This window comes from Natator depressus, chromosome 5 (genome assembly GCF_965152275.1).
Source record: "Natator depressus isolate rNatDep1 chromosome 5, rNatDep2.hap1, whole genome shotgun sequence".
In the NCBI taxonomy this organism is placed as follows: domain Eukaryota; kingdom Metazoa; phylum Chordata; order Testudines; family Cheloniidae; genus Natator; species Natator depressus.
This window is the reverse complement of record NC_134238.1, coordinates 24418586-24446426: the sequence shown is the minus strand read 5'-3', so window position 1 is coordinate 24446426 and position 27841 is coordinate 24418586. Positions and strand designations below refer to the sequence as shown.

Genomic DNA, 27841 nt, shown 5'->3' with positions numbered 1-27841 from the left:
TAAACCAGGGCTTCTCACCCTTTTTCTTTCTGAGGCCCCCTGACATGCTATAAGAACTGCATGGCCCACAGCAACTGTTTTTCTGCATATCCAGAAGCGTTAAAGCTGTGTTAAATTGATAGTTAAACACTTAAACACACAAACATATATAATGTAAAATAGAAAAGGATAATATAGGTACAAAAATAAAAATGAATATTATGTTCAAATATTAATATGCCTGAGCTCTGCCGCCCAGGGCTGAAGCCAAAACCTGTGCCCTCCCTTGCAGGACTCCCTGTCGCATGGGGCCCCAGGCAGTTGCCCTGTTTGCTGTCTCCTAAGGCCAGCCCTGCTGAAGCCAATAGCTTTCAGCATATCATGCAGGAAAATTAACATGCTCTCTGCTCTATTTTTTAAAAAATAATTTTAAAAAAATTGTCCAAATAGCATGAGGTGAAATGACTTTTTTTGGGGGTGGGGGTGGGGGTATGGTCTCTAGCTTATTTTGGCAGACCCACTGAAATATGGGGTGGGGAGGGGTGTAGAACCACACCTCTAAATAGAGCAGTAACAGACCATTCTGCTTGAGGCTCCCACCTGTAACACCGACAGACCCCAGTTGTCGGCAGGCAGGATTGAACCAGGGATCTCTGGAGCTTAGTGCATGAGCCAAAAGCCAGCTGGCTATTAGCTAAGGCTGTAGAGTAGACTCATTTTTGTGTCTCTTTAAGTGGTCTCAGTGCCACTAGATGGGCCAGAACACCAGACCCAGAAGGCATGTGAGTTACATACCTGCTTGTAAGGCATCATTTCAGTAGGCCCATTCCCCTCCCCTGTCACTGGCAGATCAGTTTTGCCCATCCCTTTTCTTCCTCCCCACCACAATTCTCTTTGCTTTATTTCTACTCAGTCACATCTGGCCACTCTTTTCTCTGGCAATTCAGTAACTGCTGTGCCCTCAGGCTGTTCAGCCTCATAGACTTTAAGGTCAGAAAGAAACATCATGATCATTAATCTGACCTCTTCCACATTGCAGGCCACAGAACCTCACGCACCCCTGAAATAGACCCCGAACCTCTGGCTGAGTTACTGAAGTCCTCAAATCATGGTTTAAAGATTCAAGTTACAGAGCATTCACCATTTACACTAGTTTAAACTTGCAAGTGACTCGTGCCCCATGCTGCAGAGGAAGCCCCCCACCCCACCACCACCCAAAAAAACAAAAAACACCAATGCAGGATCTCTGCCAATTTGACTCAGCCTGCCTCCAGCCTCTGCAGTTCTGCTTGTTAAAAGGCAAGGAACCTGACACTTGCCCAGATACAACTTTTCCCAGGCTTCTTGGCATTAGGACTTTTCCCATCCTGCCTCTGGCTGTAAATAGCAAGGGTGTTTGTTTCAGGACTGAGATGATTTGGCGCAGTAACACATGGAAGCTTGTCCAACACCTACCAGCTCAGTCCCTCACTTTTATAAAATCTAATTTTCAAATATTTAAAGGAAGTGTTTTAAGGAACCTCATTACACAGTGAAAAATTAACTCTCTTGTCAGACATCATGCCCCTTTCTTAGAAAGCAGCTTGTTGATGAAAACGCTCTCTATGTAACAGTGGTGGGTTTTTTTAAGCATGTACATACTCCACATACTAAAAGGGTACCAACGTGGCATTTGTTGGACTATGGGCAGTTACTCAAGAGCTGTATATCATCCTAACTTTGGTAATTAATACAGTTATAAATTTTGTTTTTTATTGTTTAAAGATCCCTGCATATAGATTGAACTTTCTTCTAAACCTTTGGGAGGGTACCACGGCTGGCCTGACCATGAGACGAACTGAGGCGGCCTCCTCAGGTGCCAGACTGTGTGTGTGGTGTGGGGGGACGCCACTAGGACCCAGAGTGTAGAAAATTGTGTCTGCTGCTGGTGCATATGTATTCTCTCTGCTCTAGATGCACAGAGATGGTGGAGTGCTGTGCTGAAGGAAGGAGGGCACAAGAGACATAACAGGCAGGCAGGAGAAAAGGTGAGAGGGAATAACAGAAAGCAGCAGGAGCTGCAGGGACAGAGAGGAGGAGGAGCCTCTTATGTACCTCTCTAGAACCCCCAGGAGCCTGGAGTGAGTAACACCAGCTTCTCAGGGAGCTTCCTGTTTCCTGCTGCTTCCCTGAACCCACTTGAGGAGAGCAGGCAGTCAGCTGAAGTAGTAGGAGCCAGTTATGCCTTTAAGACTCTGATATCTTCCCTCACTCAGGCCCTGCTACCAGCCTGCTTATTTGTCCCCTTCAACTGAGTGTTGAGAGCCACTATAGCTGGCACAGAACAGCAGTCATGAGCGAAAGAAGAAAACGCCCCTCTGGGGCAGCATTCAGAAAAAGGAAACAAGCAAAGGAAGCTTTTCTATCTAAGCAGGAAGGAGCTCTCCTGAGATACATAGACACAAATGTTCACGGTGAGCCTTCTGGCCCCATTGAGGATGTGAGTGGTGAGGAAATGCCTGATCTTCCAGTTAGTCAGAGTGCAGGTGACCAGGAAGCTACTGCAGCATCCATATCTCCATCTTAAATGGATGTAACCCATGCACATGCCTGAAGAAAAGTGTAGATCAGAGAAGAGTGTGGTGGAGGCGCAAGAAACCCCTGCTGCTGAGTTTCCTTCCCCCTGAGGCCCTGCCCCCAGCTAGGCTGGAAGTTGCCCTGCTGTGGTAGGTAGGGTGCCCAAACTCCTCCCTGCTCCCCCTGTATGGAGCCCTCCTGAGCTCCTCTTTCCACAGGCAAATGGTGACTCACCGCACAGCTCTGCTCTAGTGAGTGACTCTCAAACCCACCTCACGGGACCCTATACTCACTCATCGTCTCAGTGGCATGAATGCCTCAAACTCCCCAGGAGCTGGGAGTCATGCCAAGGTCTTCCCAGCCTTGTAGCATCACCAGCAAGAATGATTCAGCAGGCCACAGTCTTATCTCTGTGCAGTCCCCACCCCAACTGTCCTGTGACCTTCAGGTCACACCCTCAGGTGACCCATGTGCAGCCACATCCTCCTCCCCCTCATCACCTTTGGGTCCTGCCCCCAGGTGAGCCCTCCACAGCCCTAAATCTTGCCTTCATTAGATTGCCCATGTGTAACCAAGAACACTTGGTCCACCTAACCATCCCTGCTGGTGATGTGTGAGCCAGACTAGCCTCTGGTTGCCTCTCCCATCACTGGGCTGAGTCTGTGGGGCTAACCGGAGGTTTTGTTTCCCTGAGAGCTGGCAGCTCTGACTGTTATCTCCAAGGGGCATTCTGTGCAGCACAAAGGGGCTGTTATGCCAGAGGTACTTCTTGCTGTTAACCGCAACTGGTAGCGGAGTTGACTGCTGTCCCCTCCTGTCTGTGATGCCAGGCTTTTGGGAGCCATGGCTCTGGTAGCCCCATAACCCCTCTCAGCAGCTCTACATGGAGGTTCCTTTTAGTGTGAGGAGACCCTTGGGTTTCAGCATTTCCAGACTGAGTGTTTTTTGTAAGGTTGGGTGATTGGCTCCTGCATGGGGGAGATGTCTAGCTTGCTATCTTAAGATTTTGTCCTGCTGTCCATCACCGTGGTATCTGAGCACCTTCCACATAAGATCAATAGCAATAAGGAAGTCCCTAGTGCCAGGCAGTCTAAGTAGGGAGTTAGGTAACGGGAAGGCCTCATGGGTGGGGAGATCAGAATAGGCATTCCATAACTGATAGTGGACTCCCTATACTTCATGAACCCATCCTGGCCTCCTGCATAGCAGCAAAGAGACCGGGAGTACACACCCCAAGGGACTGGCCCACGGTTTGAGGAGGCTGAAGAGATGGGAACTAATGATGTTGGGGGAAAGGGCCCTGGTGAGGAGAGTCTGTACAGAAGGGGAAAATAAAGAAAAGGCTCTAAAAATAATGGGCAGCAAGTCCAGAGTCACTTGTTCCTGGGGTGGGGCCTTGAGAGAGTCCAGGGGATCTGGTTTGATAGGGAACTCTAACAATGCTAGGTTGTCAGGCTCGGTAACTGCAAGAGTCCCTCATCACTACCCTTCTAGCAACCATAATGTTCACTTGTTATGTTGGCTTTTAAGAATGATTGGAGCTCTTTGGAGTAGGGACCATCCTTTATTCTGTGTTTGTGATGTCTGTGTATTCTCATGAAATGGAGCCCTGAACCACAGGGTTAACCCCCTCCAGAGCCAGAGAAGGAGAGATGCTGAGATTGTGGATCCCTTAAGAGCTGCCCAGGGAGCCCCACATCCTCAACCTGCCCTGGGTCGGGGGGCCCAAAAGCAGCCCCCAGCCCATGTCTCTGCCCCCCCCAGAGCATGCCACCCAAGGCAGGTTGAAGATCCAGGGCTCCCCCCAGCAGCCTAGGCTCTCTCAGCAGCTCTTACTGTGGCCTGGCTCCAGCTTCTGGCCAGGCCAGGGGGCAGGACCTTGGGTAGGAAGGGGAGGAGCCCCATGGCAGCAGGTGTGGGGGGCCCAAATGTTCTTTGTGCCCAGGGCCCCAGTAAATCTTAATCCACCTCTGGTAATTTGCTAAATATTGTTTCTGCTGATAGAGAAGATAAAAAATGTGACATCTTCAAGAGTACCATCAAACGGAGCCATCTGAACCAAGTTAGTATTTGATAAGTATAGCTGTTTGTATTATAAATGCCACATCATTCTTAGTGCTTATATAGTTTTATTGAGATGGCTGGGTAGTGTGGCTATAGACATTTAAATCTTTAATAAATTACACCTAAAATATAAGGACCAATTACTGATGACATCTGGTTACATTTTTTTCCCCCCAGATTCCAGTATGACATCAGGAGCTGCTTCCCCCACATTTTGCACAGGAGGAGAAAGGAAAGCAAAAGGGAGAAGATAATGATGTGGTAGGACAGCTATCTGCCATGAAAGTATTTGCCATGTGTTGTTAAAAGAAACATTTAAAAGGAATACCACATTTTTATTTGACAAAGTACAATTAAAATTTGTTTAAATAAAATGTTTTAATATATTGTACTTTTATCCAGGGATCTCAAAATGCTTGTTATACAATTAATTAAGCCTACAACACCCTGTAAGGTTGTGGTGTTCTACCCTTTTTACAAAAAGTTTTGGTGCTTGACATTATTAAGGCCATTTTGACAAAGGTCCACTAATTTGGGGTTGCTCAGTTCCTGAGTGCCTAACTTGAGACATCTCGGACCTGATTTTTAAAGTAAAGGACATATGCAAGGGAAAGATGAAAACTCTGTAAACAATATGGAGAGTTTCCTGCATTACTTTGTTGAAAGGAAAAGACACAGAAAGGAGGAGGGAAGAGGGAAACTCAGAGAATTTATAGGAGTGAAGTTAGATGAAAACTGATCTCATACTTGAGTTCATACTCCCAGCTGCAAATGATTATATGTAGGGACAGTGGGTCCAGTGCAAGCCAAAGATGGCTTCAGAATTCACAGGTAAAAATATGAATCTTCACCTTTTTTTACACACAAACCACTATTTCATCAAATGAGGTACAAAAGCAAAATAAAGATACAGAATGATCTGAAGTAAGAGTGAGCATTTTAGTGCAAATAGTTGCAGATTTTTTTTCTCAATTTTTGCAGAGCTCTGGTAATATGTTACGTTCCACGAGGAGGCTGTGATTCACACAACTTTCAATTGCTACATAAATCAAACAGCCCAAAAAACAGTAGTTGGATTGATTTAATTTAGAATGTTAAGTGGCTGGCACACGATAATGGTTGTGAGCATGTGCGTCATTAAGACTTAATCATTGCTCTTGGTACAACAAAAAAGGACACATTAGAAGTCATGTATCAGAGGGGTAGCCGTGTTAGTTTGGATCTGTAAAAGTCGCAGAGACCTGTGGCACCTTTTTGACTACAGACGTATTGGAGCATAAGCTTTTGTGGGTGAATACCCACTTCGTCGGATGCACTGACGAAAGCTTATGCTCCAATACATCTGTTAGTCTATAAGGTGCCACAGGACTCTTTGCCATTAAAAGTCATGTTTCAAATAGTTGTTAATAAATGAACTACTCCAACCTAGTCTCCTAAAATGTACCACTATCCTTGGAGTTATCTTGCCAGCTGTGAAGATCATGCAGTATTGTGCTGTAATCCCAGAAATACTACATTGTGCGTAACTTCTGCACATTAATGCACGTCTCCAGCAGAGAACTAACTAGGACATGAGTTTCAGCACAAGTCCTGTTGCATGTAATTGATTTCCTTTTCAAAACTGTGAAGGTTTAGTTCTTTCTAGGAGATGTAATTATTAACAAGTTTCAGCTGGGTCACTTTATTGAAGGATGAAAACCTATTGGAATGCCAAAAGAGTTATAACTGTATGGTTCTATAATTCAAAGTAGTTTGCAGAATATGGTAAGACTAACAGATCCTAAGATTAATCAGAAATGACAGATGATTGAAAGATTAGTACTGTAGTCTCTGTATCAGCCAGCAATCAAAGGACTCTAAAATTTCTTAGATCATATATTCTTAGATCATGACGTGTATTACCTGGTCATCATGGTTTTAATCTTCTGTGGAAAAAAAAATGTGGCATGATATCCTAATTCCTAGTCAGCATCACAAAACCCACCTATAATTTTAGTACAATTGTCAGTGTCTGGTCAAGAGAGGCCCAGGTCAGGAATGGGAGGGGCTTTGTGTATTATGAGTGAGGTGCAGTACTGCAAAACTTGCACATCACTTGTCCACACTTTCATGAGGACCAAAAATAAATAAATCACCAAGCCACATATCAATGAAAAGGTCAAGGTCCTGGAAAAGGGAGCTGAGACTGTTCTGCCATGTGATAGACAAGAATTCTGAGCTACATAGAACTCCTCTTCAGTCTGGGAAAGGTACTCAGGGTGTCACAGCTAAATAAAAGATTGAACAGATAGTTTAGCATAAGTAATTAGTACATATTTTAAGGCAGTAGCTCTCAACCTTTCCAGACTTCTGTACCCCTTTCAGGAGTCTGATTTGTCTTGTGTAACTGCTAAGTTTCACCTCACTTAAAAACTACTTGCTTACAAAATTTGTGTGCTGTGACACTTCTGTATTTTTATGTCCATTACTGAAAAATTGCTTACTTTCTCATTTTTGCCATATAATTATAAAATAAATCAATTGGAATATAAATATTGTACTCACAGTTCAGCATATAGCAGGGATGGCCAAACTTACTGACCCTCCGTATACGATAATCTTCAGAAGTTCAAGAGTGGGGGCACACCTGCCAAGGCTCAGGGCTTTAGGTCTGTGGGATGCGCCTGCCAGGGCTCGGGGCTTCACAGAACTGAAACTGCTTTAGTGGCACTGATGGATGATCATTTGTCAATGGATGAAGGACAGACATCCATTCTCATCCTCCTGGACCCCTCTGAAGTGTCTGATAGGTAAGCATGAGATACTGCAGTCTTGCCTGAGAGAGGTGTCAGGAGTCCAGGGTAATGTGATAAAAAGGTTTAAGTTCTTCCTTGAGAACTGCACCCAGAGAGTAGTAATTGGAAATCGCACCTACACCACCAGACCCTTGTCTAGTCTATCTCCTATGCTTTTCAATATCTTCATGCAAACTCTATATAAACTGCTCAGATGACATGGAACGAAGTGCCAGCAATATGCAGCTCTACCTGTCCTTCCTCACATATTATCAAGATTGCCCAGTGCTTGGATGATATCTACTGATGGATGAAGAACAGCTGGCTGAAGTGGAACTCAAACAAAACAGGTGATGCTGGTGGATAGAGGAAAATATTTTGAGGGGTTTGCAGCCACAGTGCTGTCTCCTTTGAATGAAGATTCACACACACAATCAATTCATTGCATAGTCTTGAATTCTTCATTGTTGCTCTTGAATTCTTCATTGTTGCTAATGAGTAATGCTTTTTTACCACCTCTGGTGGGCTAGGGGACTCCATCCCACCCTAGTAGATGAAGACCTGGCCTCAGGTATTCATGCCTGTGGCAGGGTCGACTAGGTCCAGAGGCTCCTTACTGGAGGCCTTGTGGCCCTGCATCACCCTGCCCTGGAATAGAGCAGAGAGAAGAACTCTAGACAGCCTAGAGTGGCTGCAGAGGAGTGATCAATAAGGGGCCAGAAGGGCCAGATAAAAGGACAGCAGCAGAGCAGCACCTTCAGTTGCTGTGTGGAGCTTGATGAGGGAGGCCTGGGTGCCTGACTGGCTAGAGGAGCAGCAGGTCACAGACAACTCACTGCAGAGAGCTCGCCAGGCAGAACTGAGCCCAGGGAAGGGTGCCAAAGACCAGGTGCCTGGCTGGCTGGATAGAGTAGCAGCAGGACCATGAAAAGGTCAGTGTGGGCAGGCTGAGCCCAGGATCTGGCCAGATCAGGCGAGGATACTGAGATCAGCCCTGATGGTCTGGTTGCAGACTGAGCCCAGGGAGGGCTGCTGAAAAGGATGCCAGATGAGGGTACTGAGATGGCCCTGGCTGTGTAGTTGAAGAAGGCAGTGCCTTGGGGAAGAAGCCTTAGAGCTACAGCCCCATACCAGGGCTGAGAAAGAACTTGGACTTGAAGGGGGGACTGTGTATGCGGCTCAGCAAGAGGGCTGAGTTGCTGAAGACCCGCCAAGAGAACCATCAGCTTGGGGTGTGCTTGCGAGAGGTAGATGCAACCCTGATATAAGAACTAACACCAAAAGCAGGCTTACGCCTAACCGAGAGAAAGGGGGCCATCCACAACAGGTGGGTGTCCTCCTCCTGAAAAAGAACTGTGATGACAGGTATATTGACCAGAGAAAAGGGGGTACGCACGAGAGGCGGGTGCTACCTCATTACAATGCTTTCGTCTTCTCTCAGCTGCACTATAGCAATGTGATATACCTGAGCATGAAACCTTCAGTGCTCAGGAAACACAAACTAGCACAGAATGCTGCAGCATATCTTCTCAGTAACAGGCTACCATGAGCACATCACACCTGTCCTCCCCTCTTAGCATTGGGTTCCCATAGAATTTTGAATCAAATTGAAGGCCTCGGTCCTTATCTTCAAACTACTCCATAGCATGGACCCAGGCTTTCTAAAAGACTGTCTAAAGCTCCAGGACAAAGACAGTGGTTGACCACTTTGCTGCTCTGGCATAATAGAACTCTCAACAAGAAGGGTAAAGCTTGTCCATGCAGGAGATGGAACCATCTCCAGGGGTGGTCCAAGACTGGAATAAACTCCCTTAGGAACTAAGGACCATCACAAACCTCACCACTTTCCGCTCCAAGCAGAAGGCACATTTCTTTGACCTCCTCTTCTTGAATGTAAATACATAGCAACGGGTTTATTTATTAATAATAAAAACAAAACCTACCCAAACAAGACACTCCACTGCAGACACTTCTCTCTTAGGGGAGAGGATGAGAGAACAAACAACACGGGACAGCTGTGTAGTTGTAGAACTGACAGACCCCAGTCATCGGCGAGACTGAAACTGGGATCGCTGGAGCTTAGTGCATGAGCCTCTACTGCATGAGCTAAAAGCCATATGGCTGTTAACTAAAGCTTTAGAGCAAACTCATTACTCTTTTTTTTTTTTGTCTCTGTGCCACTAGATGGGACAGAACACCACACCCAGGAAGTGTGTGGTCTACAAAGTGGCATTGTTTAATACACTACTGGAAGGCACTCCGATATGATGGTGTTAAAACCCTGTATAGAATAGATTTTTTGACCTTGAGTAAAGCTGATTCTCTCCAGACTTTGCATACTACTTTGGTAAACTTGCAGAGCTTTTAAGCTATCTAAATCTGATTGGTTTGTCTGATAGAGCTTAAAAATAAACATTGTAAGTGCTATAGACAGTTCTTGCTCACTTTGGTCTGGTGTGTTTGTGACCCATTTGGGGGAAAATCAGTCAGCCACACCCAACTCCTGTTTTAGCCTTCTTCTCAGGCTCTCTTATTCATCTGCCACATAAACATAACAAATATGGAAAAGTAACAAAAGTGATAGTCCTGACCTGGACTAATACTGCAAGGTCCCCTATCCCCCAGTAGCTGAAGGGTCTCAGCCAGAAGGACTACAGGACCTACCTCCCCTCTCAGACTTCTGCCCCTCCTTCCCCTTACAGCTGGGAATCCGAGCTAGTCATTAGCTGCTTCTCAGCTAGATCAGCTGGTTCCCCAACACCTACCTACTGGGCTTAGGCCAGTGCTTTCTGCAATCTGGCTGTGCAGGGTCTTAAAGGGGCAGACCATCCTACTCCACTCCCCTTGTAAGAATAAAGCTTTCAAGCTCTGTAGATTGTGCCAAGCTCCACAGTCCATGGTTGCAGACCATATATGCATCCTCAGACATCATATGGTGGTTATACTTATAGCTGGTTAGGAATTTTTTCAGAGCCTTTTTAATTTTGGAGAGTGGGGGGTCAGGGCTGGCCCACAACATTTTGGCACCTGAGGTGGGGAGCTCAAATGATGGTCCCATGCCCCCTCGCTTAGGCCAAAACATTGAAAGGTCTCAATTCTGCCTTCTTCCTGTTCTACCCCTATCATGGTACTGCTTTGCTACCCACCCCAATAAAGGAGAACTAACACTTAAAATGCCTTGTTCAAAAATTTTAAGTAACACTTAACTTTCAAACGCCTGAACAGCAAATGTAACTTTTCTTGTCTGCATAGTAAACACTGCATTTTTATCTGTTTGAATAATCAATGTGGTGCCTTCTTGGTTGCAAAGATTTGAACTGCTTCCTGAAGGTCCACAGTCTGGGCCAGCTCATGCTCTATTGAGATGGTTACAAGGCCGACCAGCCTCTCCTGTGTCATTGTGGAGCGTAGGTGTGTTATTAACTTCAGCTTGGAGAAGCTGCGTTCTCCACTGACAACTGTTACAGGAAGTATTAGAAGTATGCGCTGAGCAACAAAAGCATTTGGAAAGAGGGTGGTCATCTTATTTGTGCACATATATTCCAGAACAGCCTCTGGAGTTGATCCTGCTGAAATGTATCTTGAAAGAGCTTTCAGTTCATCACCTAAATCACTCGCATCAACATCATGCATGTCATCATGTGTCCACACTGTCTCTAGTGCCCTGCATTGCTGGTGTAGGTCTTCTTCAGGTATAATGAGGAGTTTGGGAATATCATACAACATCCCAAATATACTGCTGTGTTCCTTGAGCTGCATGAAACGTTCTTCAGCTGACTGTATTGCACAATCTAGCACCTGGTTAAAGAATTCAACTTTGAATTGTTGTTTGGGGTCTCTTATGGGATTATCCCATGCCTCGTAATCAAAATGTCTTCATCTTCTGTGACTCTTGTATTCTTGAATGGGCGGGAAAATAGCTTCAGGGTGAAGTTCCTCTGCCAACTTCTTTGCACTCTTCAGAACATTTTGAAATCCCTCATCTGACCGGTAAGACTGTACGTATGACTTTGCTTTGTCCAGTTGTTCCATTGCTCCAGATATATCAAGGTCAACACCTTGGAGTCTCTTGCTTACAACATTTATTTCAAATAGTATGTCATGCCACAACACTAAGCCACACAGAAATTTGAAGTTATGTATGTTTCTGGTGATTCCATTTCCCCCTGCCACTGTTCTCCCACGAACAGTTCCTGTCATAGCATTATCCTCCATAATGGCAACTATGGCATCATCTATCTTCCCAATTTGGTGTTTGATAGGCTTTATCACCGCCACTCGACTTTCCCATCGTGTGGCACTCAGTGGTTTCAGTGTCAGAGAGGATGTTCCCAGATGTTGCTTCAAAATTTGCCATCGATGAGTTGATGCAGAGAAAATACATAGATGCTTTGAATTACATTAAAAACTTCAGCAGCCTCACTAGAAGCTGATGCTGCATCACTGACCACCAAGTTCAATGAATGAGAACTGCATGGGACAAAAAAAGCTCGAGGGTTTAACTCTCGGATCTGTGTCTGCACTCCTCTGTTCTTTCCTCTCATGTTGGCACCATTATCGTAGCCCTGGCCTCTCATGTCAGCTATCGCAAGTCCCGTACCTTCCAGCTTTTTAAGAAGCATATTTGTCATACCAGCTCCTGTAGTATCATCAATGTCAATAAATTCTAGAAAATGCCCTCTGACAGTCACCATTGCAGGGACATTTTCACTAAGTTAAGTTGTTGTTACAAAACGCACCATTAAAGTCATTTCTTCCGTATGGCTGATGTCAGCTCTGCAGTTCAGAATAACAGAGTAATATCTTGCTGACTTCAGATCTGCCACAATCTTCTGTTTGACTTTTGTTGCCAGTAATTGTATGATCTCATTTTGAATTGTTTTTCCAAGGTAGTGGTGTGTGTACATTTCTTGGGTGGTGACTCTTAAGATGCTTCTGGAGTACAGCATGAAACTCAGCCATCAGCTCCACAATTTTAAGGAAGTTTCCATTGTTTGGCACATATAGCTGATCTGAAGTGCCACGCAGTGCTAGGTTTTGGGTAGCAAGCATTCTCACAATGGCAATGAGCCTTTTCAGAACATTTTTCCAGTGAAGAGACTCTGGTGCAATCGTCTCTTGATGCTGATCATCTATGGTGGCCTTTAACCCTTAGTCTCATCTCAAGCTCTTTTCACCTATGGAATGCTCTCTGGTGAATGGCTCTCTTCTCATGGCATGCCAGATTTCTAGCCAGATTTTTCCAGTCCTTTGTTCCTGTAGAACCCAGTGTGGCTGGAACAGTAGACTGGAAGAGTCTGCAACAAAAATGGTATGCAGCATTCTGGGTTTTTAAGTACATAAGCCATGGCTTCTCCACTTTTTCACCATTGGGGATTTCACACCAGTAATGTGTTGGATGGAAACTTCTATTTTCATTGTCTTTGGGGAACATGAAGTTTTTCCACTTGCTGTGGCCCATGTAGTACAAGCAAGTGCCTAAGGCTACTGCTCAAGTGATCCACAGTGCTGGATCATGTAGACTTAAGGAACTAAACTCAGCAGGAGCTGTTTCTTGCGCCTCCACCACACTCTTCTCTGATCTACACTTTTCTTCAGGCATGTGCATGGGTTACATCCATTTAAGATGGAGATATGGATGCTGCAGTAGCTGCCTGGTCACCTGCACTCTGACTAACTGGCAGATCAGGCATCTCCTCACCACTCACATCCTCACTGGGGCCAGAAGGCTCACCGTGAACATTTGTGTCTATGTATCTCAGGAGAGCTCCTTCCTGCTTAGATAGAAAAGCTTCCTTTGCTTGTTTCCTTTTTCTGAATGCTGCCCCAGAGGGGCATTTTCTTCTTTCACTCATGACTGCTGTTCTGTACCAGCTATAGTGGCTCTCAACAACACGAGATAACTGGCTCTGTGGATGAGGGGAAAGCAGTGGACGTGTTGTTCCCTGACTTTAGCAAAGCTTTTGACACAGTCTCCCACAGTATGCTTGCCAGCAAGTTAAAGAAGTATGGGCTGGATGAATGGACTATAAGGTGGATAGAAAGCTGGCTAGATCGTCAGGCTCAACAGGTAGAGATCAATGGCTCCATGTCTAGTTGGCAGCCGGTATCAAGTGGAGTGCCCCAAGGGTCGGTCCTCGGGCCGGTTTTGTTCAATATCTTCATAAATGATCTGGAGGATGGTGTGGATTGCACCCTCAGCAAGTTTGCAGATGACACTAAACTGGGAGGAGAGGTAGATACGCTGGAGGGTAGGGATAGGATACAGAGGGACCTAGACAAATTAGAGGATTGGGCCAAAAGAAATCTGTTGAGGTTCAACAAGGACAAGTGCAGAGTCCTTCACTTAGGACGGAAGAATCCCATGTACCGCTACAGACTAGGGACCGAATGGCTAGGCAGCAGTTCTGCAGAAAAGGACCTAGGGGTTACAGTGGACGAGAAGCTGGATATGAGTCAACAGTGTGCCCTTGTTGCCAAAGAAGGCCAATGGCATTTTGGGCTGTATAAGCAGGGGCATTGCCAGCAGATCGAGGGACGTGATCGTTCCCCTCTATTCGACATTGGTAAGGCCTCATCTGGAGTACTGTGTCCAGTTTTGAGCCCCACACTACAAGAAGGATGTGGAAGAATTGGAAAGAGTCCAGCGGAGGGCAACAAAAATGATTAGGGGACTGGAACACATGACTTCTGAGGAGAGGCTGAGGGAACTAGGATTGTTTAGTCTGCGGAAGAGAAGAATGAGGGGGGATTTGATAGCTGCTTTCAACTACCTGAAAGAGGGTTCCAAAGAGGATGGATCTAGACTGTTCTCAGTGGTAGCAGATGACAGAACAAGGAGTAATGGTCTCAAGTTGCAGTGGGGGAGGTTTAGGTTGGATATTAGGAAAAACTTTTTCACTAGGAGGGTGGTGAAACACTGGAATGCGTTACCTAGGGAGGTGGTGGAATCTCCTTCCTTAGAAGTTTTTAAGGTCAGGCTTGACAACGCCCTGGCTGGGATGATTTAGTTGGGGATTGGTCCTGCCTTGAGCAGGGGGTTGGACTAGATGACCTCCTGAGGTCCCTTCCAACCCTGATATTCTATGATTCTATGATTGAAGAGGACAAATAAGCAGGCTGGTAGCAGGGCTGAGTGAGGGAAGATATCAGCATCTTAAGGGCCTAACTGGCTCCTACTACTCAGTTGACTGCCTGTTCTCCTCAAGTGCGTTCAGGGAAGCAGCAGGAAACAGGAAACTCCCTGAGACGCTGGTGTTACTCACTCCAGGCTCCTGGGGGTTCTAGAGAGGTGCATAAGAGGCTCCTTCTCCTTCTCCTCTCTCTCCCTGCAGCTCCTGCTGCTTTCTTATTCCCTCTCACCTTGTCTCCTGCCTGCCTGTTATGTCTCTTGTGCCCTCCTTCCTTCAGCACAGCACTCCACCATCTCTGTGCATCTAGAGCAGAGAGAATACATATGCACCAGCAGCAGACACAATTTTCTACACTCTGGGTCCTAGTAGCGCCCCCCACCCCCCGCAACACACACAGAGTTTGGCACGTGAGGCGGCCTCCTCAGTTTGCCTCATGGTAAGGCCAGCCCTGGTGGGGGTGGTGTCAAAAATGCCACTTAGTCAAAACTAAACTGCATCAGGTAAAGCAGGGAACTGAACCTGTGTCACTCATATCTTGGACAACTGCCCTAGCCTGTGGTCTATTAGCTACTCTGGGCACTTTGCCACAGTAAAACTTTGAAAGGTCTTGTTTTCATCCCACTGCTGAACAAAGCCAAATACTGAAACCTCTAAACTTTTCATGAAATAGAATTTTTGTTTTCTAGCCAGTTATGATCTCTGTGGAATAGAAACTTAACAAAATTTTGTAGAAATGGTTAAATTAGGCCTGTGCATTAGTTTTCATTGGTGCTTAATGTATAAAGTACATCTGCATTTTTTTTTTGCTAAAGATATGTTTTGAGTTATGCGTGAAAATAACTTTCCATTTAAAAAAACCTTAGAAATTTTTTGAAGTCCCTTAAATGAGAAAATTCTTCTCTCTTTCATGTATAGCAAAAGTGGAAACAAGATAATATAGTACATCTGTTACATTTCTGGTTCTTATTATGGCTTCAGTTCTTTTTTTAATCTTCTCCAAGGGAATGTGAGTTTCAATTGTTTCTTCTTAAGATGAATTTCTCTCCTCCACCCCCACCACTATTTTGCACCATAATAAATCATCTTTGTTGTGAGCTTGTATCACATCACATATCATTTTCAACTCTGTATTTTTTGTATTGTATCCCAAAGCTTGCACCATGTCATGCCACGCCCCTATTTGAATCCCTCCCATAACCTTCCACATTAAGCTTCTACTTCTCTTCAGGACTGCACATCTGCTTTCCTGCTTCCATCTCTAATCTCATTTCTTCCTGCTCTCCCTCTTGCTTTCTTCATTCAATCCAAGCCATGTTCCTGTCATCTTCCTTATCCATTTCCCATTCCCTGAGTCAAGTGCCTCCTTTCAAGAGCACCCAATAACCATTTTGGGGACTAAAGGGGGCAGTTCTATGGACCACCACTAGAGGGTTTATTGAGTTGTCTCTGTCTATGTGGGTGTCCTTGCAATTCTAGACACTGACTGGGGAACAAACATCAACCCACATAAGTTTACAATTTTAAATAATTTATTAACTAAACTAAATAACTAAGCAAAATACATGTGACAGATATGGCAATATTCTGGCCAAAGCTTATTGGATTAAATTAAATCTTACTGTATTAAATTTATGTATCATTGCGGGCCGGGAATTTTTATGTAATTTCATGGGAGAGGGTGAGCCACAGCCTTCCAGGAACTGAGAACAGTGTGTGTGCCGGGGGGCGATTAGGCAAATTCACTTAAGTTGTAACGCCTCCCGAGGAGCACCACCACTTGGCGAGTCTGGCATACATTGCTCTGTTCTATTCATTCCCTCTGAAGCGTCTGGCAACTTCCCACTGTCAGAAGACAGGATCCTTGGCTAGATGAACCACTGGTCTGACCCACTATGGCCATTCTTAGCTCTTGGGTACTGGTTCAAACTGAATTCTGTAGAGACCAGCAGACAAAGAAAGGACTCTTGGATAAATAACCTGAATTTAAACTGACTCAGGGCCTTCATTCTGACCCAGAAAATGGACAGGACCTTCTGTCCAAGGGTGGGGGAAGTCTTTAGGGAAGGGCTGGAAGTAATGACACCAACCAGAGCCCTTGTGGTGCTGGGGGTGGGGTGATCTCTGCTTATTAACTTGTTAGCTTGTAAGCTTATTAGCATGTGTATTGTTTTTCATATGTTTTTTCTGTAATGCTTTTGCCTTAAGAATAAACCTTCTTGGTTTTGTTTTCTTTTTTCCAGTTTTTATTAGTAGAGGGATGCCTCTGCCTCAGCATCCTTGCACTTCTTGTTTTTAGACTCCAGCAGGTTTATACTCTTACAATGTGATAGTTGCGACTCTTATGGTTTCATTTGGCTTCAGGAGGCTGTTGGCTGGTTGAAAGATTGGCTAGTGGTTTTCTTGGCTCAGCTGGATAACGCTGATGGACAGGGCTGGCTGGACATACGACTCCTGTGCCAAATCATATTTAGAAAGCTTGTCCTTAACATTTGGTCTGAGTTAACAGTAACCACATAGTCATCGTTTCCATCTTACGCTCAAAACATGCTGGGCAAAATTAATCCCTGGTGCAAGTCCACTGAAGTCTTGTATTAGCATGAGGGATGACTCCTGTTTCCATTCTATTAGTATAAAGCTTTTCTTTTCCATAACAAACTCTTTGCCTTGATTGCATCCTTCTGGATGTGATTTTTTGTTTTGTGCAAAATAAAGCACATAAATACAGGGAAATGAAACTTTGTAGTGGTAGAAAAATCAAATGCAAAGTACTGACATTTCTGCCACCACTTTTAATTAAAAATGTGTCCAATTACAATGAAAGAGTCCTTGTTTGAAGCAAAAGCTGTAGTTCACATAATTGCACATACTATATAACGTATAGTCATTACCATAACGAAAAATCCATCATTTCTATTCTGAAGCTGTTGAGGGGCCATAATTAAGTGGGCCTGCCAGCAGCTTCAATTCATGCACCTTTCAAAAAAAATTATACCCTATATTCAGTAAGGAAATTGTGCTGTTGTTTTTTTCAGTCTGCCACTTACAGATTTCTTAACAGAACGTGAACAGATGTTTTTCTTATTTAAAGCAAAGCAAATTTTGTAATACTTTCAAGAAAGCACGAGGTAACGCAAAATCATTCATGTTTCAGAGTAGCAGCCGTGTTAGTCTGTATCCGCAAAAAGAATCATAGAGGTCATCTTTTTTAAAGATGAATTCACAAGTTTAGTTCCTGGCCCCTTTTCATAGACTATCCAGGTTGGAAGGGATCTCAGGAGATCATCTAGTCCAACTCCCTGCTCAAAGCAGGACCAGTCCCTAATTTTTGCCCCAGACCCCTAAATGGCACCCTTGAGGATTGAACCCATAACCCTGGGTTTAGCAGGTCAATGCTCAAACCACTGAGCTATCCCTCCCCCTTAAAAGTTAACATTTTCCTTGAAAGTTAACATTTTCACTGTGTTTCCCCAAATGTGTCTTTTTCTATAAGAACAACAAGGTAGGTGAAGTAATATCTTTTACTGGACCAACTTCTGCTGGTGGACGGTACAAGCTTTCGAGCTACACAGAGCTCTTCTTCAGGTCTTGGGAAGGAAGCAGAGTGTCTGAAATAAATGCAAGTTGAGACATTTTGTTAAGCTGAAGGGGTAACATGTTGGAAGCAGTCACTTGAACTGAAGCGGACAGTTGGGGGTTAAATTGTTGTGCACAAAGAGTTTGAAGTAGGCAATTAAGGGTAGCAGGGAGTTGGTGAGTTACAAATTGTTGTAATGAGTCATAAAACCAGTGTCTCTGCTAAGTCCCTGGCTTTTAGACTCTAGCAGAGTTATGAATTTAAGTTCCCAGGTTTGCCTTTTGAAGGTGTTGTGCAGGTTTCCCTTGAGGACACATATTGAAAGAACAGACATCCAGAGATTGCTTTATGAAAATTGTTCACCCACAGGTGATATGGTGTTTTTGTATCTTACCATTTTTCTGTGTGAGTTCATTTGAGAACATAGTGTTTGTCTAGTTTCACACACACAATGGTTGTAGGGGTATTTGATGCATTGGATAAGGTATACTGCGTGTTGTGGTAGGCATGTATAGGACCCATGGATCTTGAAAGGTGCGTTTGGGGGGGAGGGGAGGATGGATCACTGTAGTAGTGGAGATATGTCTGCAGGTTTTGCATCTGTTGTTCTGGCAGGGTCTGGTGTCACTTTCAGCTGGTATGTCCTGGTCTATGGGGAGCTTGCTTCTGATGATGAGCTTGGAGAGGTTGGGGGCTTGTTTGAAGGCCAGAAGAAGGGATTTGGAAAGATTTCTTTCAAGATGTGGTCCCCTTCAAATATGGGGTTTTATAGGTATTTACAACACTTGACTCTGCCTGGTCCATAAAGGAGGTTAAATTGCAAAGTGTAAGTATGACATGGAATGATTAAATCAATAATATTTTTAGTTTACAAAATACTTGTGTCCAGATGTCATTTATTTAATGTCAAGGTAAATAATCTAATATTATCTCTAAGTGCAGACCTTAAGTACAGAGAACTATGACTACATGGGATGTCTTTTGTAACGCAATTCACATTAATTGTGAAATCTTTGGGAGTTTGTTATAAATACTCTTTACAGAATACAGAAACATATTACTATCATTTACTTATATTTTTAATAGTACTGAAATTCCCAGTTGGAATCAGGGGCCCATTGTGCTAGGTGCTGTAAAAACACATACAAAGACAGAACTCCTGCCCCAAATACCTTACAATGTGAATTAAGGTCCCCCCTGGCCCCTTGAGTATCACAAACAATAGGATGGAAGGGCAGAATGAGAGTAAATTTAGTGATCAGATGAACTTATACAGGCTAGCAATGATTTCTCTGATTATCATTTGAACTTCCCTATCAAATCTCCTGTGTTCCATTAGCACCTCTACACACACCAGAAAACATGTCCTTGGTCTTACTGCCTGTTTTTAGAACCCATACATAACTTATACAGAATGTGAGAAGTAATCTCCATCCACGCTCTACCTTCCATTATTAGTTCTTTTAAAGAACAAAGTTATCTCCATATTTCCTTCAGACATTAGGCCCCCTCCCTGGGCATAGGTTGTTTTTCCCTTAGGTTGTTGTCAAAGTGGGAATGGAAAGACACCAGGGCCCCAAGGTTTTGCCACTTTGCTGCTGTCCAGGAGGTTAAATGAGTCTCTATAGGAGTCAGAGGCAAGAGGACAGAAAGTCTATTGATTAGTTATAGAGTATATACTCAGCCCAGATTGGAATCCTAGGTCTGTGGGGATGTGCAGCTGAGACATCTCTGGGATGTGGGGGCTAGGGTATGGCTCCATCCCAAGAGCTGCTGTTTGCCCTCCCTCCAACCTTTTGACCATTTTTTGTTGTTAATCTCTGGACTCCCTCCCACTTGTCACTATCTTTCTGAAAATATGGCTCCCCAAAGTAAATACAATTTATTCCAGGTGAAGCTGAACCAAACCTAATACAGATAGAGCATTACCTCCCAGTTCTGAGACATGATGCTGCTTATATTGGCTTTTCTTGCTGCTCTATTGCATTACAAACTCAATTCTGATTTACTCTCTGCTGTCACCCCAGGTCACTTTCAGTACTTCTGCTTCTCAGATTTCTTCCTTCTCCTGAGTATACGTGTTTCGTATTATTTTCCCTCAGATATGTCAGTTTATGTTTACACAGGGTGATTCTAATTTTATTTTGTGCCCATATTTGTAATCTCTGCCTTGGTCCCTTTATTTCTCTATCCAAACTGGTATTCATAACTCCTGATAATTTAAGTGTTATATAAGATCAGACCTGAAACTGATCCCTGCAGTATCTCACTAGCCACAACAAACCAGGCTTGTACAATATATAGCAATTTACAGGATCTTAGCCTTTTTCCAGTCTAAGTGTGACTGTGTTCCTCTCTTAGCCAGTTGGAATTAATTTTAAAGTAAGATTAGAGACACTGTATCATTTTTTATTATTGTCATATTTACCATTTTGTTTTAGCTGTAATGAATGTCTTTGATCATATGGTTAGGTTGAAAGGGCACTGTCAAGATGTGAATCACCATGGGGCAGTTGGGATAATCTTGTTTTTATATCAATATTTATTCAGGACTCTTCATATAAATAATTCAGCCACTTTGCCCTCACACACCTGCTAGATAATCTTTCTGACAATGGTCTAAAACCTGTTTATAAAATTAAACTGTGAATGTATCTAGCGCTGCAATGATACTTTACTGAGCCATAAATAGAATCACATGGAATCAAAGAAGAGATACAAACAAATGTACAGCATGCACACAAAAATCCTTCACCATTCTTAAATTTAGTTAGTTTTAAGAGTTCACTGCAAGTACTCCTGGCATTGACTTCTTCCTTTTAAGTAAAATAAGTAATCTACGTTTAGAGCTTTTCAGACTAAGATAAAATCATTTTGCCTGAATTACAAATATAGTTGAAAGTTTTTCCTGTTATTTGGAACCTCCCTTCCTTGTTGTGAGTTATTTAAAAAAAATTAAAATCCTGACTGAAAGATCAGTAGTATAGTAGTGTAGTATGCTTACACTTGACTCCTGTAGGCTTACATTATATTGTTCAGTACATCATGTTAGCTTATTCTTCAGGAGCTTCAGAAAAGTGTTGGTCTCTATTGAAGTAGGAGAAGGCAAATCTTTCCTTGGTGTTGCCGATTCTGTACATTCATGGATAAGTACCAGATTTTAGTCTCCGAGGCTATCAACCTCTCAGTAGCACTAAAGTCACAAACAGTCAAAGGGAAGAATCAAAAATATCAGTGGAACTGTTTTCCTTGTGCCTGCCAGGACTTGTACACATACCTTGTTAGAGGAGATAAAATTGGTTCCAGGACTTTTAGCTGTAATAACAGATTTTAAGTAATGAAGTGTGTGTACAAAGGAACAAACATTTCAAACTTCAATCCAGGGGGAAAACAGAAACAGTTTTCTTCCTGCACAGTGCTTGGTTGAGGATAAATATTTCCTTTTCTCATTTTATCTTCCCTTTTCTCCCCTTCTCTTCTAGAGATGATGGATGATAATAGGATTTAATGCAATACTTAAGGGTGAAAGTAACCTCTTTTATGTCTTCTAGTCCAGTGCTTCTCAAGCTATCTGATGTGGGGGACCGGCAATTTTTTCCCCAATGTGCGCACAGACCGGCAGCCGATGGCTTGCGGACAGGCACCAGTCAGCGGACCACCACTTTGAGTAGCACTGTAGTCCAGCTGTATATCTCTCGGCATGACTCCCACACTAAATTGTCTCACAACTTGATTTCAATGTGATGTTGATTACAGCTCTTCTCCCCCCTTCAATGCACATGTTCCATTGCCTACACTTTATTTTAATGTTAAAAAATTCCTGCAATTTAACCTGTACTAATCTTGTTTTGGTTTCATTCTGTTGTTTCTTGTTTTATTTTTCACTCATGAGGACAGCCTGTCTCCATTGCCCTTGTACAAACTTCCCCAGAGTACACAGCAGTATATTCTGAATTCCTTTGATCTTTCCTCTCTCATTTGGGATGTTACTAGCGCCGTTCTCAACACTGGAATGGAATTGCCCAACAGAGCACTTGGAGGCCTTATGCCCCCTGGAGCTTCCCAGTATCCAGGGGAAGAGTACCTGCTACATCAGAGTGGCTGGTAGAGGGAGTGGGGCCTAGTCCTGGTACTCTTCTCTGCCTTTTCTGAGGTGGCTTGCACATGAGTAAGTGCTAATGGGATGCAAGAACTGCAGCTGTGGTCAGCCCCTGTGCAGGAGCTCTTTGCGGAAAGCTCCTTTGGAAGAGCCAGTCTGACTCTTACAGTTTACTTAAGATAACTATCATGTGCCATTTCCAATTCAAGTTTTGTTTCCATAACCAATGAGCGTTGTGCTGCTCATTATAAATTTAGATAAGACTGAAAAAATGAAGTGACTAGGTCCTGCTATATTCTTTCTAGATATCAAACAATTAGGTTATGCCTTGTTTGTCTGGCCAATGCAGACTGGCACCAACGGAGATTACTGAAGCTAGACAGACACTGGAAGACCCTTCAGTGATGTAGAGATTTTTAGGCCATGTCTACACTAGCATTTATGTCGGCCAAACTTTTGTCACTCAGGGGTGTGAAAAAACACACCCCGGAGTAACATAAGTTTTGTGGGCATAAGCTCCTGTGTGCACAGAGCTATGTCGGCGGGAGATGCTTTCCTGCTAATATAGCTACCGCCGCTTGTTGAGCTGGTTTTATTACGTCGACGGGAGAGCTCTCTCCTGTCAGCATAACACGAGCACTCTTACAGCGGCACAGCTGTATCAGTACAACTGTGCTGCTGTAAGCTTGTAAGTGTAGACATGGCCTTTAGACTGTCTCAGTCAAAGTCTTTGAAGCCGCATACAGAAGAGAGGCATTTAGAGAGATCAATGGAAACAGTGTCTCTTAAATTTTTTACATAAGCAGAGAGAAATAATTAAGGAGCCGGTTGAAATCTGCGGAGACAGGATAGCGGCTGTTCTGAGTGGGTCTCATTTTCTCCCTGCTGAGCAGCTGATGTGATCTCAGGTCTTTCTTGGGCTGCTGGTGATGCTATGAATACAGAGAAGGAGTTTCCCTCTCCTCCATGTAGCTCTTTGACGCATCTTGGGATGCCCCATGGAACTTCCCTGGGAAGAGGTCATCCCCTCCAGAACAGGGTTGACTGTGGACACAGTACTACTGTTCTTTGTAGTCCGGTTCTGGCATGCTAAACAGTGGAGAGTACCATGAAAATGTCCATTGAGACAGCTGTTCAGTGTTCCTCATGCATAGCAGCTGTGCCCTCTGGAGATTCCAGTACGCTGCATCCACTTACTCTGTGGGGAACAGGTTTAAATGGCCCACTGGTGATAAAAAATAGAAGGAAGAAGAAAATTTGAAAAATCATCAGGATACAGTGTGGCACAATGAGTGTGAGCATAGATATTCTTAAAAACACGAACATGGCTAGAAGACTGCAACACTTATCAGAAACACTTAGCAGAATAGAAGAAATTAAGTCAAATAAGTTAATGGCCCTTGGCATTCATCAGGATTCAGGAAGATTGGAAACAACTAAGGATATTCATGATTTACTGAAGTTGCATTTGGAAATTAAATTTGAATTCCTTTGTGTACTGATGAGAAAATGATTTTCAGTGCACATCAACATCCTGAGATTTTATCAATGGCTGTTAATAGTCCATTAATGTCTGACAAATGTAGAACAATTGTGGCTGGCTCGTCTTTCTGGTAAGCACAGTAGAGACCAGATTCATCAGGATGATAAAAGTAAATGTTCTTTTTCAACAAAACACTTCATCTGTTTCTGGCCAGACAAAGGCAGACAAGTGAGATGCTGAAAGCTTTGAAACTAGAAATCATGCAAACTGGTGTTCAGGCTGCTGTGTTTTTTCCTCCCAGGCAAATTGAGTTATTTTTAGAAGGAAACAATATAATGGACCTGACTGTGGCTTTATCAGCCAATACCATATAAGGGTTTTGGAGGTGCACATACAGATTGGCATTCTGCCTGTGGGATAGATAGACAAGCACAAAGCTCCTGGGTGCACTGATGGAGCAACCACTGATATTTCCTGTAACATTCCCCCACTGCCAGCCTAGGTCCATAAGCTGATGCAGAAACTGGAGGAGAGGTAAGAGCTTTTTCTCTTGGTTGGATGATCTCTAATAATAAAGACCCGGTGGAAACCACGACCTTTCCTTCTCCATTTCCTCTTACCTGAGCATGTAAAACCCACTTTGCTATATTTTTTATCCCTCTTTGTTTTCTTTTTTTTTTGATAATCCTATAATAAGTAATGTACATGATTACTTTTATTCTGTCTTTATTAAGATATTCTCTGTGTTTATAGAAAGCTTTAAAGCCAAGCTAATAAAAAGATCAAAATAAACATGAGCAAAGAAAAAGAAATAACTAAATGTCTTGGGAGAGTCTCTCTTCTTACTTCCTTGTTTAGTATTTGGATATATTTATCCTGGCATAATCTTGAAGTTAGCCTTTTTGCACATTTCTCTCCTTTGTTTTATTATAGTGGTTAAGAATTTTTAAATTGACCTGGATCAAAAATGCATAATTTTTTTCCTGTGCTATTTTGCTGTAACTAGAAAGCACAGGGTTTTTTTAAAAATTAAAATAGTTAATCAATCTTTCCTAAACCTAGATATTCAGTAGAAGTTTGGGTTCTCTCTTACTTTACCAAAAACCACAATTGCAGCTGATGTTAAGTATGGTAGAGTTTCAAAACAAGTTAGCTAACACCATTTGTAAAAACCTCTTATCCTAGGGTGGACAAACCAAAATAATTTTAGGCCTTGTCTACACAAGGGATTTATTTCATACTACATATTTGTGCACTAACTATTGCGTATTAGATAACCCACAATAACTGCATCCATATGACCAGCTCTTTTCTACTCTATCCTAGCATCTACACAGCAGAGACTTAATCTGGAGTAAGCTCTCAGTACTCTGGGCAGGTATCCCACGCTGCTCTGCCTTGATCCTGGGTTCTGTGCATTCTGGGACCTTTCTCACTGTGCACAGTGGGATGTATAGCAGAAGCCAGCTGGAAGCTATTAGAATTCTGGAACTTGGGGCCAAACTAAAATATTCACATGATTCCTCTCCCATGATTCATCTCTATTTTGCAAGCCAGCGCCATTTTCAGACTGCTGTCAGCCACAATGTACAGATTATTGTTCCATGTCGCAATGCTGACAAAAGCTGATACTAAGAGGCTAGTGGAGAATATTTGAGTTCTTGCAACTGAATTGCTTTTGCTTTGGAAGGCAGCCAGTAATAGGGTCTAGAAACCCGCTTCTGAGCAGAGGTGGAAAGGGGAGGGCAGCCTCTCCTGTCTACAAGCTGAGGCACCGATTTTCTCATTTCACCAGGGATGCTCGACCCCTGCTCCACCACAGGCCCTGCCCCTCTCCACCCTGCCTCACCTCACCTCTTCCCACTCCGCCTCTTCCCACCCCATTCTGCACCCTCCCCTGAGCAGACTCTGCCCCATAACCCTCAGTGCCTCCTGCCTGCCACTGAACAGCTGAGCTGTGGCGGGAGGTGCTGTGGGGCGAGGGGTGGAGCAATCAGCAGGACCTGCTGGTGGGTGCTGAGCACCCACTGTTTTTTTTTCCATGGAAGCTCCAGCCCTGGAGCATCCACGGAGTTGGCGCCTATGCCTACAAGCAAGCAGCGTGACCACATTTCCACGCAGCTGACACAACTGTCAATCATGGAGGCAAGCATCCACAGCTGCAACCAATAGGGGAAACAAGGCCTGCTACAAAAGGAGAAAGCTCGGAGTAGGAAAAGGAGGCAGAAAGGCCTAGGACAGTGAAGGGGCAACACCCCTGCACCAGGCTGCCTCCAGAAACATAGCCCAAAGGTACTGAAACAGACCACTAGGCCTAATTAGTGGCCAGGGGCCAAGAGCTGTCCTGATCAGGGGCTAATCAAAGAAAACCAGTTGGGGCGATAGAGACAGCTCAAAAGACCACATCAAGGACTGGTGACACAGCCACTGTTTTTGACAGCTGCACCACTTAGGATTGCCAGGCATTTGGTTTTTGGAATGTCCGGTCAAAAAGGGACCCTGGTGGCTCTGGTCAGCAGTGCTGACCAGACCATTAAAAGTCCGGTCAGCAGTGCAGCGGGGCTAAGGCAGGCTCCCTGACTTCCCTGGCTCTGCACAGCTCCTGGAAGAGGTTGCATATCCCTGCAGACCCTAGGCGCAGGTGCGATCAGGGTAGCTCTGTGTGCTGCACCTGCCCTGAGTGCCAGCTCTACAGCTCTCATTGGCCAGGGATCGCAGCCAATAGGAGCTGCGGGGGTGGTGCCTGCTTCTGGAAGCAGCGTGAAGCCAGCGTAGGCAGGGAGTCTGCTTTAGCTCTGGTGTGCCACTGACTAGGAGCCGCCTGAGGTATGCGCTGCCTGGCTGGAGCCCAGAGCCCAACCCCCCCCCCACACACACACACCCCAATCCCCTTCCTGAGCCCCCTCTCAGAGCCCCCACCTTCTCCCAACTCCCTGTCCCAACCCAGAGTCCCCTCCTATACCCTACACCCCTCATCCCTGGCCCCACCCCAGAGCCTGCACCCCCAGCCCAAGCCTGCTCCCACACTCCAAACCCCTTGGCCCCAGCCTGGAATGCCCTCCTGCACACTAAACCCCACATCTCCAGCCCCAACCCAGAGCCCACACCCCCAGCCAGAGCGCTCAACCCCCTGCCCCAGTCCAGAGCCCCCTTCTGCACCTTGAACCCCTAATTTCTGACCCCAACCTGGAGCCCAAGCCCCTGCCCAGTGAAAGTGAGTGAGGGTGGGGGTTAGCGAGTGAGGGAGGGAGGGGGGTGGAGTGAATGGGGGGCAGGGCCTGGCCTCAGAGACAGGGCGTGGCAAGGGTGTTCAGTTTTGTGCGATTAGGAAGTTGGCAATCCTAGCACCACCATCAGCAGGAAGAGGAAAACACTGGGCAGCTGCTTTTGGATAAACTTTCCTTGCAGCAGCTTCACTCAGTGCACCGTTGTTTCTGGACTTGAGAAACAAGCACTGACTGCTGGGAAAGACTTGTAGGATGAACAGTGGTATGTCAGGGGCCTAGCCTGCCGCACAGCCAGTCTCCTAGCAACCTAAGGAGTGCAGCTGGCCCTGTTAGAAGCTGTCTGACTGTGCCATCTGATTGGCTGAAGGACTCAGAAGGCTGATACTTAAGCTCAATAGCAGCAGCAGCAGCCCCATGGCTGCTCAATGCATTCCTAGCTCACTTCTGTGCTTGGTCCTGTGTCCCCCTCTTCTGTCTCTTGACTCGTTCCAGCCTGTATCTGCTCCAGACCCCAGCTTTTCCTGATACCTGCTGCAGACCCACAGCTCCACCTTCTGACTGTGCCTCCAATTAACTCTTTGGCGTAGGCTTAGGTTTCTGACACCCAGTTATGAGTCTTGGCTTTGTCCTGGTCCCGCCCTATTTGGATTCAGCTCTACTGATAGGCTGGACTCTTGCTCCAACCACTAGACCAGAATGCCCACAACTCGGTTGCCAACATAGTGGCTGCAGAATTTTAGGATGTCAAAGGCCGCTTTCCTCAATCTGCTTGGAGCTCAACACAGAGCTGCAGCGTCAGGACACCAGCATAAGATCCCCTAAATATTCAGAAGCATGTGGCCATAGCCATCTGGAAGCTCAGTACTCCCAATTACTACTGGTCAGTAGCTAATCAGTTTGGCATGGGCTGTTGTGATGGAGGTGTGCGCTGCTACAAATATATTGAGGGTGC

The 27841-nt window shown here is 44.6% G+C and overlaps 1 protein-coding gene across 8 annotated transcripts in view; it reads left to right on the top strand.

The window, feature by feature from the left end:
• The window catches only part of PRLR (prolactin receptor), a 225285-nt gene that overhangs the window by 6099 nt on the left and 191345 nt on the right, over positions 1-27841 (top strand). For all 8 annotated transcript variants that reach the window (XM_074952469.1, XM_074952464.1, XM_074952463.1 and 5 more), the window contains one exon: positions 4777-4860. The gene's annotated coding sequence lies outside the window, so the exon portion shown is untranslated. The remainder of the gene's footprint in view (positions 1-4776; positions 4861-27841) is intronic.